This window comes from Myotis yumanensis, unplaced genomic scaffold (assembly GCF_028538775.1).
Source record: "Myotis yumanensis isolate MYYU_CA2020_CCGP unplaced genomic scaffold, mMyoYum1.0.hap1 SCAF_7, whole genome shotgun sequence".
In the NCBI taxonomy this organism is placed as follows: Eukaryota; Metazoa; Chordata; class Mammalia; order Chiroptera; family Vespertilionidae; genus Myotis; species Myotis yumanensis.
Window position 1 is genome coordinate 58,876,532 of NW_027223758.1, and position 14,012 is coordinate 58,890,543.

Here is a 14,012-nt window from a genome sequence, read left to right on the forward strand (position 1 = left end):
CACTACTCCGTGTTCTGTCTTAGGAGATGATTTCTCTTTCCTCTAGTCTAGGTTGTTACTAGGACCACTGTCTAGAGACAATTACTCTCACTTTTTCCTATTGTCTTCCTACTGGAAGGTCTCTTCTTTTACATGAGGAAGGTCATTTGTGTCTCCATTGTAGTTTCCACTTCACCAGACCTCTTTATATTCCAGAAGCTCATCTTGGGTGAGTATATTACAAGTGAGTCCCCTATCTACTGATAGGAGTGGATGGCAAGTTGTAGTTTATTTGCTTTTTCTGATACTTAACAACTGAAATTATATGAAATAATGGGAATTTTTATTATAAAATTTTATATGTAATTCATATCTACAATAATAAAAACATAGTATGCTATGTAGACCGGACAGCTGAAGGACCTCATGTAAAGTTAACAGATTTGGGGTAATACATTAATGCTACCATTTAACCTGTTGAGTTCAATTCCATTTAAAAAAATAATCCTTTTTTTCAGACTTATTACTACCAGTTCCTGTGTGCGGTATTCTAGGAGATCAAAATATAAAGGAAGAAGGTAAAGAATAAATTCAGTAAAGAGTGATGCAGGATCAAGTATAATGAAAAGTTCTGTATAAAGTCCTCTGTGCACCATCTACAAGATCACCGCAATATGAATAATGAACCTATATGTAAGAGCTAAAACTATAAAATTCTTAGAGGCAAGCATAGGTGTGAATATTTGTGTAGTTGGATTAGGCAATGGCTTCTTAGCTATGACTTCAAAAGCAAAGTAACCAAAGGAAAATATAGATAAATTGGTCTTGCTCAAAAGTAAAAGCTTTTGTGCTTCATAGGACACTCTCAAGGAAGTACAAAAACAACCCACAGATCAGAAAAAAATATTTATATATAATATATCTAATAAGCATCCAGTATTCAGCATGTATAAAGAACTCAAAACTCAATAATAGAAAGACCAAAAAAAACAACAACCCAAAAAACTAAAAATGGGCAAAGAATTTGAATAGATAGTCCTCCAACTAAGGTAGACAAATGGACAATAAGCACATGAAAAGTTGCTCAACATCATTAGTTGTTAAGAAATGCAAATTAAAACCACAATGAGGTACCATTTCACACCTATTGGGGTGGCTGTAATTAAAAAGACAAAAAATGAGTAGTGTTGACAAAGATGTAGAGAAATCAGAACCATTACACTACTGGTGGGACTATAAAATAGTACAGCTACTTAGGAAAGCTGACAGTTCTTCAAATAGTTAAACATAGAGTTAGTATATGACCCAGCAAAAACAATTCTGTTATATACCCAAGAAAATAGAAAACATCTGTTCACATAAAAAGTTGTACATACGTGTACATAGCAACATTATTCAGAATAGCCGGAGAAGTTGAAATAACACAAATGCCCACTAACTGATGAAAAAATAAACAACATTTGGTATATCCAAATAATGGGAAAATGCACAAAAAGGAATGAAGTAAAAATAGATGCTAACATGGATAGATATTTATAACATTATATTAAGTAAAAGAAGCCAGACACAAAAGACCACAAATTATATGATTTCACTTATAGGCAGAGAGAGAAAGCTGATAAATTTCTAGAGTTTGGGAAAGCAAAGAATAAAATATGACTGCTAATAGACACAGGATTTATTTTTGAGGTGACCAAAATATTCTGGAATTAAAATAGTTGTGCTGGTTTTACCACTTGGTGAATATAGTAAAAACTACTGACGTATATAATAAAGTATACTGGATTATATACTTTAATAGGGTGAATTTTATTATTGTAAATTATATCCCAATCTTTAAAAATATCCTATACGAACACAATTTTAAGAGCAAAGAATTCTGTCTGTATATATTAGAAAAAGCAAAAAAGAAAGAGTTGTATTTGATATAACTTTGGCATCATCAGAAAATATGTCAGATTATGATGTAGAAAGACAAGTACATGAAGGAAGAGAATTGTAAATCCTTTACCATCTGAGTAGGTGTGTATTCAGGTATGAAATATATTTTATTTTTTAACATTCTAAAGTAAAAAATCTCTGCTTTAGGTTTTTATTATAAAAGAGAAATGTATACAATGTATAAGTAAAACACGAGTTTTAAATTTTTCTCTAACTTGTCTTATTAATGGTTTATAAAATTTGGGGGTTTTTAATTTTTCTATTTAACTATTTGAAATAATTTCACAAATAGTATTTTATATTCTGAGTTTTCAATACGTACTTTTACAAGCATTTTCCCATTTGATTCCCATATAATATAAACTTCCTCAAAAATATACTTGTTATTGGCTACATTCATCAGAATCTTCCCTAACTTTGGACATTTAAGATGTTTCTAATATTTCGAAACATAAATGGTACTCTATGACTATGTATATTTGCCCAAAGTTTGAAATTTTTAAGGATAGATTTCCTCTGTGGAATGATGAGAAAACTATTTTTACTTATAAATACTGCCATTTTCCTTTGCTCTGTGATAATGAAAAATTTCACTGATAAAGTTTCTATGCTGCATGTCTTCCCTCTCAGCCAGCAGCTTATCAAATTCAGCTCATCTGCCAAGCAGTTAGGCAAAATTTAACAGCTCTATTTGTCTGGGTGAATACAGCAATGTCATTTTACCCTTTGACTTTTTTATGACTAAAAAGTAAAATGAATATGTTTCTTGTTATTGAAACCATTTTTATGACTCTACATTCTATCAAAAGGATAGCCCACAACAATAAACCTCTTCCTCAGAAAAGGGCTGGTTTCCCTCTCGTGGAAATTACAAAGTAATAACAATTCAATAGATAATCAAGAGATAACAATAGCTTTTATTTTATAAGGCTTCCAATAGAAATTAGCTAAAGAAACTGGCTCTTTGTATCTCAACTCTAACTGATATGTAACTTGTGACTTGTTTGCATAGAAAGGAGTGAGAGTGATGTTATGTGACTTCAGATGCTACATCATAAAAAATGTTGTATGTTTTCTCTTTTTTAATGGATGTTCATATTTGAGCACTGAGACACAATGTAAGAAATCTGACTCATTTTGAGACTACCATACTGAAAAGACCAAATCTGTGCTTCCTCAACAACCCAGTATAGCTCCCAGACAATGGCCAGCACCTCCTGTCAGCCATGGGAGTGGCGACCTTGGGTGCCCACTCAAGTCAACCTTCCTATGACTGCAGCCATTATCTGACTGTATGAGAAACCACAAAGGAAGAACTCTCCAGCTGATCCTAAACAGTAATTATTACTCCCATATATTTGTTGATTGTATGCACACAAATTATGTACTGTATTTCATATTTTTCATTGCTATTTGAAGTTATATTATCCTAGAATATCCAAGTGTTCTATCCTCTTTGTATTTTTCATCTTTTAATTTGAAAAACTTTTTTGTGCCTACTAGGTAGCTTTCTTGCCCTCTTGGCCAAGCCCTTCCTCTGATTCCATAGACCAGTGGTTCTCATGGCTAGCTTAGGAAACTTGACTTCAACTCAGCAAATACTTTTCTTCCATTGAATAAGTGGTCCTTAAGATTGTACATAGAGATTGATGGTCTACGACATATCTACTATCGTGGGTATCCCATTGCAATTGTACTCCCCAAGAAGTAAGTGTTCAGGATCATGGATTTAACATGGGAGGCAGAGGAGCAGCATCTCATATGCTCACTGGCAAAAGTACTTTCACCACAGACACAGGCAAATGGTAAGTTTTCATGGTCTCATGACTGTATTGCTGTGAATACAACTTGGGATATCACTTGAACTAGCTCCATTATCTAGGCTCTGAATGTGAATCGTCAGGATCCACAAGGAGTTGGTGGGATGTCATTGTTAGGGTCGCCAAAGGAGGTATGCATGAGGCTGAAAGGGGAAAAGAATTATGAATGTATTAGGTCATCTGGATACCAGATGGATTGACACCCAAAATGGTGCCAGCACCCAGGGATGAGGAGTCAGAGATTTTAAAGGACTCTAGGTGGGCTTTTACTGGGCAGAGAATTCTCTGGGCATTCTGGGTCCTGGGAAGGTCTGCAGGAGAAGGATAATAGTCTTAGCAAGTGGAGTTGTCTTGTGCCAAGAGCCTGACATCCTGGACTGAGAAAGCCCTGTCCCGGGACTCTCCTTTGTCCTGTATTGGCCCCTCTTACCCTCGTGTCAAGAGGGACCCTCTTCTTACAATCCAATTGCCCACAGCTGTTGCCTGAGCCCTCTGTTCATGCTGAGGTTGAAGCCTCATGGTGGCTGGTACCATGGATCTGTCTCTCGCCCAATGGTGTGAGCTGGGCCCTCCCTGGAGAAGAAACCTGGGTTCCCCAAGATATGTGATCAATGCCGGGGCCCTGCCAGCAGGCGAGGGTATCCCAAGGCAGTTGCTGGGCGTGGAGGCCACGGGGGCATAGGCTACCAAAGAGACAGAACTGAACCTCACATCACCCTGCTTGGCCCCGGAGGATGGCTGGTTAGTCAAAGACGGGTAAGACTCCTCAGGGAGGAACGACCTAAGACAAGCACAGTCGCAGATGGGCCGGAAGGAGAGAACTTGGGGTCAACAGAGGTGGGGCACAGAACCTCATCCCCCCAACTATGTGGGGGCTTGTACCCTCACCCCTTCTGAGGGAGGTCTCCTGCCCCAATGGCTGCTTCCTGCTTCCCATGCCCAGCTCAGATCAGGACCCAGGTAAAGACAGAGACTGGCTGACAGCAGCTGCCCTCTCACTGCAACAGGACTTGTTTCCCATTTCTACCTTGGACCACAGGGAAAGGGGCAGCTGAAGGAAAGGTCTGTGTCAGGATGCTGCCTTCTTCCCTTTCTTCTCCCTCTTTTTTCTAAACACTTCCATGCCTTGTAGTTCTTTTGCTTTCTCTTCTTTTTCTCTCTACTACCCTCCATCTTCCATATCAGCTTACCCAGAGGGCACAGCTTACTCCTCCTCGGACACCAACACCACCATCAAGCACGGCCTTGATGGACCCTGTGATGCAGCCCTTCAACTTGCTGATGCTTTGGGAAGCCCGTCGCCAATGACGCCGCCCGCTAGCCAGATCAACAAGGACAACCAAACCACCGACTTGAGGACAGCTGAAATCCCTTGACTGAAGAGGCCAGCAACTTTCTACAGAAACAAGGCTCCTTGTGCAATCCATCCACTATGTTTATAGCTATGCTTATTGTCATTGCTTGCCAGTCTTCTTCCGAGTCTTAAACAGCCCAATCTGAGAGGTGGCCACTGATTTGCATGTGCTATCATTTAAAAAATAAAAAAAGGGGAATTTGCCGGAAGCCGGTCCATCCTTGCTGCTTGACACAGTCGCTGCAGGAAAGAAACATCTGCACAGCATATGTTTCAAGGGACCTGGCATATATAGCATATTGTTCTTAATATGTTTGCTCTCCTTAGTGCCATGTGTTTTAACCAAGGTCACCTCTCCGAGAAAGGTTGTTTCCCCCAGGTGGGGATTTTTCCCTGAGGTTAGGGAGGGGATACAACCCCTTAATTAAGTGCCAGGCGGGTAGTTAAGCTACATAATCTTTACTCCCTGGAATGTAGATAAGAAACGCCCTAACCTTTGCAATAGAATTTGACAGGATTAAAATCGGCTGGTATAAATATAGATGTAACAAGACAATAAACATCAGATCCTCATCAGATCTTAATCAGATCCTAACCAGAACTTTGGCTGGAGATCCTGGCTAGAGGTCCTGACTAGGCTGCTGATCAACTGAACGCTGTCTCCGTGTCATTACTTCATTGCTGACTCCGTCCATACCTTTGAGGACCCCTGGACCTGCTGGGGTTGGACCCCAGCAGAATGTGGTCTTAGAAAGTGGAATGTAGTTTTAGCAAGTGAAATGTAGTCCAAGGGGAAGGGAATGTGGGTTGTGAAGTGGTCTAAACGTCAGTTCCCAGGGGAGAGGATATCGATTCAATTATTTGGATTCAATTATTTGAACAGACCTAATCATCACTAGTAACTGATTTTAGATTAACTGTTAGGTATAGTCCTGAATTTTTAAAACATGTTTTTCTTGATTTCAGAGAGAGGAAGGCAGAGTGAGAGAAAGATGAAAACATCAATGATGAGAGAGAATCATTCATCAGCTGCCTCCTGCACACTCCCCACTGGGGATCGAGAAAGGCAACCAGGGCATGTGCCTTGACTGGGAATCAACCATGGTTTGACGCTCAACCACTGAGTCACACCATTCAGGCAAATTTGTGAAATATTTGACATTTGTTTTTTATCTGTGTTCTTTCCCATTCTCACATTCTTCACACTTTCCTCTCAAATATTCAGTTAAAATATTAGACCTTACTCCTTCCTAAACAAAGTTTATTTTCAAGGGACTTGATTCATACCAAATTACAAATAATAATAGGAAATAAGAATACTATGCCCTTCTTAGGATTATTTAGGTTTTAATAAGGAGTCATACCATATAGGAAAAAAGCAAAGCTTTTCCTATAGTGTCATGGGAGTGAGTGGACTTTTTAACATCTCCAAAATGGCTTCACACAAGCAGTTGCTCACCCTATCTTAAAGACAGCTGCGGCTAAGAGCAAACTTTCATGGCAGTCAGTTATTTGGTAAGAAATGCTCACTCTTCTTGTGTATCTCAAAACAGCATTTTAGAGAGGAAAAATAACAATTTAAATATTCACTATGGGTCTGAAATGCTTTACTTATTTATATAATTATAAATATTTTATAACAAAAAGCAGCTTTAGTATGTATATATTCACGTACTTTATGTAAATTATTTTGCACAATGCATATCTTTTTCTGATTTTTAAACACTCATTATTAACATGGAGACTTAGAAAATCAGTTTTTTTTAGTTGGAAGCAATTCTTTAAAATCTTTAGCATTTCCAAAATTTATTCATGATTCAAAATCCCAATGAAAGTATCATAACTTTGAACTCAGAACAATCTTGGGCTGATTATTTTTCTATTTTAATTCAAATAATCATTTGTAATCTATTCATTACATTACTGTTTTCTAAACATCAGTATTCCCATTACCTTTAAACAATTTTTACCTGTATGTATGCTCCGCCAATATCTGTGCTACTCTATGTTTTATTACTTTTTATTAAAATGTATGTATTTAAAATAATTTTGTATCACTATTATGCATTTAAAATGATCTCACTTGCCATAAATAGAATAATTATAAATGTAAAGATGATTAAAATCAAGTTTTTATGTTAAAGAATATATATGTAATGCTAAATCTACTCAATGTGCAAAATTGCATACCTAGAATTACATTACTAAATGAGAAAATGGATAATGTTTTTGATTAGTCATTGATAAGAGAAAATTTTGGCTTATCATAAAGTGAAGATGATGTGGCTGAGTTTTACTTTTTAAAGTTTTTAAAGAAGCAAAATTTCCACATGATAAGAAAACAAAGTAAACAATTACTTATTCCTCTGATATAGTCAGGTACTGAGGATTAATTACTAAAAAGATATGTGACCTTTGTTGAACTTTTATTTCAAATTGCCATCTTAAGTAAGCAACAGAATGAATGGATCTAGTTATATTAGTGCCCACATATGACAAGTAAATATTTATTTTCAACTTACTAGTGCCATCTGACTAGAAAAAAATGTTTAGTAAGAACTTCTTTGAAATATTTTAAGTGCCTTTTTATAATAATCCAAGTGGTTTATAGCAAACATTTCAAAAAGTGCATAAGCAGTAAGCAGTTCAGACAACAAGAAGACATCAATCAGATCAAGAATATATGCATACTTCTAATTATGTGATGCTTAGATTCTTTTAGGCTTAATATTTGCACAAACTTAACTTGTAAGAAAACTGGTTTTATTAGAGAGCTCACACTATCCTTGGCTTGCACTTCACTGCCCCCTTGAAATTTAACCATGTGACTTGCTTTGATGACTGGAATGATGGGGGTCACTTCATGGTGGAAGCTTCTAAAAGCCAGTGCACCATACATAGTTATTACAATATTATCCTGTATTATAAAAGGCTAATATGCAAATTGTCCCCTCAGGAGTTCGACTGCTCACTATGACGTGTGCTTACCATCATGGGGTGGCGCGGAACAAAAGAAGACCCTGGCCGGCAGCTGGAAGGCCCCAATCAGCTCTGATCACTGACCAGGCTAGGGACCCTACCCGTGCTCGGATTTCGTGCGCCGGGCCTCTAGTCTATAATAATAAAAGTGTGATATGCTAATTAGACTGGACACCCTTCCTGATGAAGCTGGGGCTGCAGCCGTGGGATCAAGGAAGCCGAGGCTGTGAGGGAGGGATCCAGGTATCGGCCACGGCTGCGAAGGCCTACTCTTGGGCCTCTAGTTAGCTATATTCCCTACCACTTCATAAGGTATATAAATGTCCAATCACTATGTTGTACAACTGAAACTAATATAATATTGTATGTCAACTGTAATTAAAAAAATAAATTTTAAAAGTGTGAAAAAAAGAGCCAGTGCACAGTTCCTTATATTACCTTGCCCCAGCTGTGGTAATTCCAAATCTTTCAATGGTGGCAATGTGTCACAACAGGTTCTAAAATGAAGGCCACCATTGTGGAGCAGAGCTCCAGCCAAACTGAACACACACACTCATGTTTTGTAAGTCAAAGAATATGTGGGGTTGTTTATTGCCACAGCTTAATCTAGCCCACTCTGATTAATACAAACACAGATTTTTCAAATGAGCAGATATATGTAGAAAATGAAATTAACTTGTAAATTCCTGCACTTAAATCTTATTAACTATTTCTTCCAGAGGAACTTGATGCCCTAATTACCTCACAAAACATGGAAGACTTTCTGAGTGAAAGTCGCCGAAACCAGTTTGGCTCAGTAGATAAGAGCATCAGCCTGCGGACTGAGGGGTCCCAGGTTCGATTCCAGTCAAGGGCATGTACCTGGGTTGCAGGCACATCCCCAGTAGGAGATGTGCAGGAGGCAGCTGATCGATGTTTCTCTCTCATCGATGTTTCTAACTCTCTATCTCTCTCCCTTCCTCTCTGCAAAAAATCAATAAAATATATTTTTTAAAAAAAAGAAAGAAAGAAAGTCAACATGCTTCAGTCTGAAATAGCAGTTATTTGTGAATATTCCCCATCTCTTCAAAGATAGTCAAGAATTTGGAGGTCTACCCTTAATATAAATGACAATTTTTACAGATTTAAAAATACTTTTTCTAAATAATTGTGTATTCTCAGTAGAACAAAAACAACTCCTTAGAATTCAACACAGAATGTAATTTGCTTCCATTATAACAGCTTAAATGCCTAAAGCACATTTTCTTTTCTTTTTTTAAAAAATATTTTTTATTGATTTTTTTACAGAGAGAAGGGAGAGGGATAGAGAGTTAGAAACATCGATGAGAGAGAAACATTGAGTCAGCTGCCTCCTGCATACCCGCTACTGGGGATGTACCCGCAACCAAGGTACATGCCCTTGGTTGGAATTGAACCTGGGACCCTTTAGTCCGCAGGCCGACGCTCTATCCACTGAGCCAAACCGGTTAGGGCTAAAGCACATTTTCTTAGTCTAAGATCAAATGCATCTCTAGTATCAGTGCTTAGCCCAATATATCATATTTAGTTTATGTTAATGTTTGGGATGAAGTTGTCAATTCATTTAGAAATCTCTAATCATAGCTTTTCTCAGGCTTCTTATACTTTGTCAAGGGGCAAAATAAATCTACTGGCATTTTCAACTTTTTGTCTGAAATATCCACAACTAAATCTAAGTTTCTTACATGCCTTTTCTATCCACATTATCTCAGGCAGTGGTTTTGTTGATTTTTATTATTATACTAGAGGCCCAGTGCACGAAAATTCATGCACTCGGGCAGGGGGAGGGTGTTCCCTCAGCCCAGCCTGCACCCTCTCGCAGTCCGGCAACCCTCAGAGGATGTCCGACTGACAGCTTAGGCCTGTTCTCATGGGGAGTGGGCCTAAGCTGCTGTCTGGCCTCCCTCTGTGGGAGGCAACAGGGTGGCCCAGTCAGGTGATGGCCAGTTAGCCCTGCCCTCTCCTGCCCCCTCCCCCCAATTGCCCCTCAACCACCGCTGGTTGCTGCTGCCCCCCAATCGCCATCCCCTCCCTCTGCCTGCTGGCATGCACCTTATCTGGCCTGGTGCTGACTGCTCACTGGCCCCACCCCCAACCAACACGTCAATTTACATATTATGCTTTTATTATATAAGATAACTTTGGTTCCCTTGATTCTATCCTCCATCATGATTTCCATACTAGCCTTTCAGACCTCATTAATGATACCTTCAGGTCCTTCCAATACCACATTTTTTTTGCTATGGAAGTACCCACTTTTGATACCAATTATTGTTTGGTTTTCTATTACACTGTAATAACTCAGTGTCATTAAAAAATCAATTTTACTATTTCTCATATTCAAGAAGAGTTGACTCGTGCTGAACGGTTCTTCTGCTAGTTGTATTCAGCATCTCTTTTGTGGCTACAGTTAGATGGTGCTGAGGTTGTAATCTCCCAGATTTTTTAATTCATGTGACTGGTGCCTCAGCAGAGATAGATGGAAGTCTGGGCTCAGTGGTGCCACTGGGATGGTGAGCCTCTCTCTCCCTGTGGTTCCAGAGCTTCTTTTCCATCACTTGTATTTTCCACGTGGTCTTGACACATAGTCTCCTAGCAAAACCAGGTGCATGAATTGGCTCAGATTTTTCTAAATAACAAACCATTGAAGGGCTCAGGTCTCCTTAAATATTAGGCATGGAAATGACACAACATCACTTCTGCCATATCCCATTGGTTAAAGCAGAATCAGTGTGGCAGGCTACTAAATCATGGCTTGAAAACAGAAAGAAATGGCTCACTGAGGATCCTTATATAGACTAGCACATATGTTAACATAAATGTGTTACTATTAGACATTGTTGGTCTCTGAATTGCCTGAAATAATATTTTGTCCTACTAGTGGTATGCCATCCACTTTTTGAGAAACATTGGCTTAGCTTTGTCATCATTATTTGTTGAGATTACTACATGATAAACATTTAGAGCAATTTAAATAGTACAATGTAGCATGAAAGTATTTAACTACCTTTTCAAAGATTTTGTCGTTATGAATGAATTGCTTTTATCTCTTTTGAATTAATGTACTACAGACCCTTCATATTCTAGTCACAATAGAGTAGTTTCCTGCAAGCAATGCGATAAAAAATGATTTAGACAGATTGTCAAAGCCTTGCTTAGGAGAGTTCGAAGGCACTTAATAATCTGAACAAATAAGTCTGTGATATCTACTGGTTAAGAATAAAGTAGAAAATATATACTACAATGATTTATTTTTAACAAAATAACATGCTTCTTTACACAGCTAAAAAATGTTATGAAATTGCCTGAAGCCTATTTATTCGGCTGTTTGAAGTAAAATATCATTTTAAAATAAGCTTTACAGACTACAACAAATAAATCAGGTAGTTGTATGCCAATATTTGTAATATGTCTTCAAAACACAGAATTAAGTTTCACCAAAAGTGAATTTTTTGTAGAGGTGTCAAGTAAACTATTACTGTTGCAAAATATAATTCTCCTGTTGATCAGCTATTGGCAATATTACCTACATATTATCCTTACTACTTACAGTAAATGCTATGAGAAAGAGATAAGTTGAAGAAGGAACTGCTAAGCCAAAAAGAATGAGAATTTGATGATTAGGAAACTTCTATTCAGATAACTTGCTCTGGAAACAGAGCCAGGGGTATGCTGGTTAAGTTTTTGATGAAGAGATTAGACATGCAACTCATAGACCAGTCAACCATGTCAGTAAAAACACTGTCAGCTTGGAACAAGAGGGAAGAGACACATAAAAGTAAAGAAATGCCATGTGAGGACACAGAGATCAGGTAAGCCTGTGACAACAGAGGCTGGGGTTACACAGACACAAGTCCAGGAACACCAAGGCTTACTGGCAACCATGAGAAGTAGGAAAAGAAAACAGGGCCCTGCCCACACCTTGATTTTATACTGTAGCTATCAGAACTCTGACAAAATAAATTTCTATTGTTTCAAGCCACCTGGTTTGTAGTCATTTGTTATAGCAACCCTAGGAAATAAATGCAGGGAGTCTGATGATGATAAAGAAATCTGAATTCTTTAGAAAAATAGACAAAAGCCTTAACATATGAATATCCAGTAGGCTATCAGACAATAATCTCATCTAAGAAAATTAAAATAAAATCTCACAGAATCAAGAGAAAATTTGGTATTATTCCTTTAGAATTGTAGCAGACAATAAACATACTAAAATATATTTTAATTTAATTAAAAAACTTTTTCAAAATGTTAACTCCTACCATACATGATACACTCTGTCTATTCTATTCTGTTCTATTTATTCTATTCTATCCCATTGCATTCTGTCCCATTCTATTCCTGTGATGTCATAAAAGAGGGCCGTGATTGGCTGTGCAGGACCTTGGAAGTGATCTTGTGAGCTATGAAGGTTACCATGGACACGGTGTAGTACAGAAAATCACAGGGGGAGAAAAAGAAAATGATGAGAGCCAAGAATACTTTCTTCACTTAAAGTATATATTTCTGAAAGATAATTATTAACTTGTAATTTTCTTACTGAGTTTTCTTTGTCTCAAACTATGATCTTTTTAAATGTCAAAGTCCCTCCTAATAAAAGCAACAAAGAAAGATCTTGATGTAAGTATTATCAACAGTTATTCCCATTTTATCCTATTTTGGTCCTTTCCGTCAATTTGCAAAGACCTGTAAAGTTAATAAAAATGGCTAGAAGACAGAACTCTTCATGGCGGCGGCAGCGGTGGGGATGCCCTGATGAGCTGCATGCCCGGCTGGCGCTGGAGCCCCACTGGCCTCCCCCTGCCCAGGTGCTCTGCACCCTGATGCTGCGCGGGTGCTGATCCAGCTCTGGCCGCGATGATGGTGAAATATCTCTTGGGCCAGAGCGTGCTCCAGAGTGCCTGGGACCAAGTGCTCCCTGGCCGAATCCCTATGGCAAACATGTCTTGACAGAAGACATAGAGCACCAGGAGGGGGCCCCTGATTAGAAGCTCCTGCCCCCGAATCTCCTGACCAAGACCAACTGGATGCCCTGCTGGCAGAATGACTGATTCTTGCCAATGTTGCTCACTCGGCGTACAGTACCAGACCATGACCACCGTCGCCTGGAACATCAACCACGCCTGGCTGATGGTGGGGGAGGAACGATGTGTTTACTGTGTGAATTTTTATAACAGTGACCACGCGGCAATCCATGAGGAAGCTTGGGGCACTTCTAGCTTGTCTGGCGTCTCCAAAGCTGTCCAGGAATTTGGAATCGCCCGGTTCCAAAGCAATGTGACCAAGAAAGACAATGAAAGGTTTGGAATATATTTTGGCCAAGCTGTAAGGTGAGGCCCCTTCCAAACCCCTTATTGAGATAGCCAAGGAGAAGTCAAAGGAGATGGCACTGGCAGCTAAGGTGAAGGCCAAGGACCTTGCCAGCAGGGCAGCCAGCAAGCCAGCCAGCAGCAGTTTGTATAGCCAGTCCAGGCCCTGGTGACGCATACCAGACCATCCGGCTGCACTCCCTCCATCCTCCCCTCTGTATTTTATTATTAAAAGTCAGCTTCCAGCCCTACCTACTGTCTGGGTGGTGGGTTGGGCTGGTGTCTGTCTGGCATCTACAGTGCATCAGGCGCGTTACCCACATCTGGGCCAAGCCTGCTTCTTCCCACATCAAGTAGCTGAGGACAGAGGCAGAGCGGTGCTGTGACCTGCCGGGAGTCACAGTGTGCAGGCAAAGGGTACGAGACTGTAAGCTCCACCACGGCAGGGACTTTTGTTTTGTTCTCTGCTGCATCCCAAGTCCCTGGAACAATATCTAGCACATAACAGACACTCAATAAGTACCTGCTGAATTCAATCAGCTCCTCCTCTGTGTCCCCCCACCCCCCGAACAGTTTGAAGACAAACGGGCTGTGTTCTAGAATAAAAATCTT

The 14,012-nt window shown here is 39.2% G+C and overlaps 1 pseudogene; it reads left to right on the top strand.

Annotated features, from left to right (window-relative positions):
• Positions 1-12,951: 12,951 nt before the first annotated feature.
• On the top strand, positions 12,952-13,573 carry LOC139013495 (PRELI domain-containing protein 1, mitochondrial pseudogene; annotated as a pseudogene).
• The last annotated feature ends 439 nt before the right edge of the window (positions 13,574-14,012 follow it).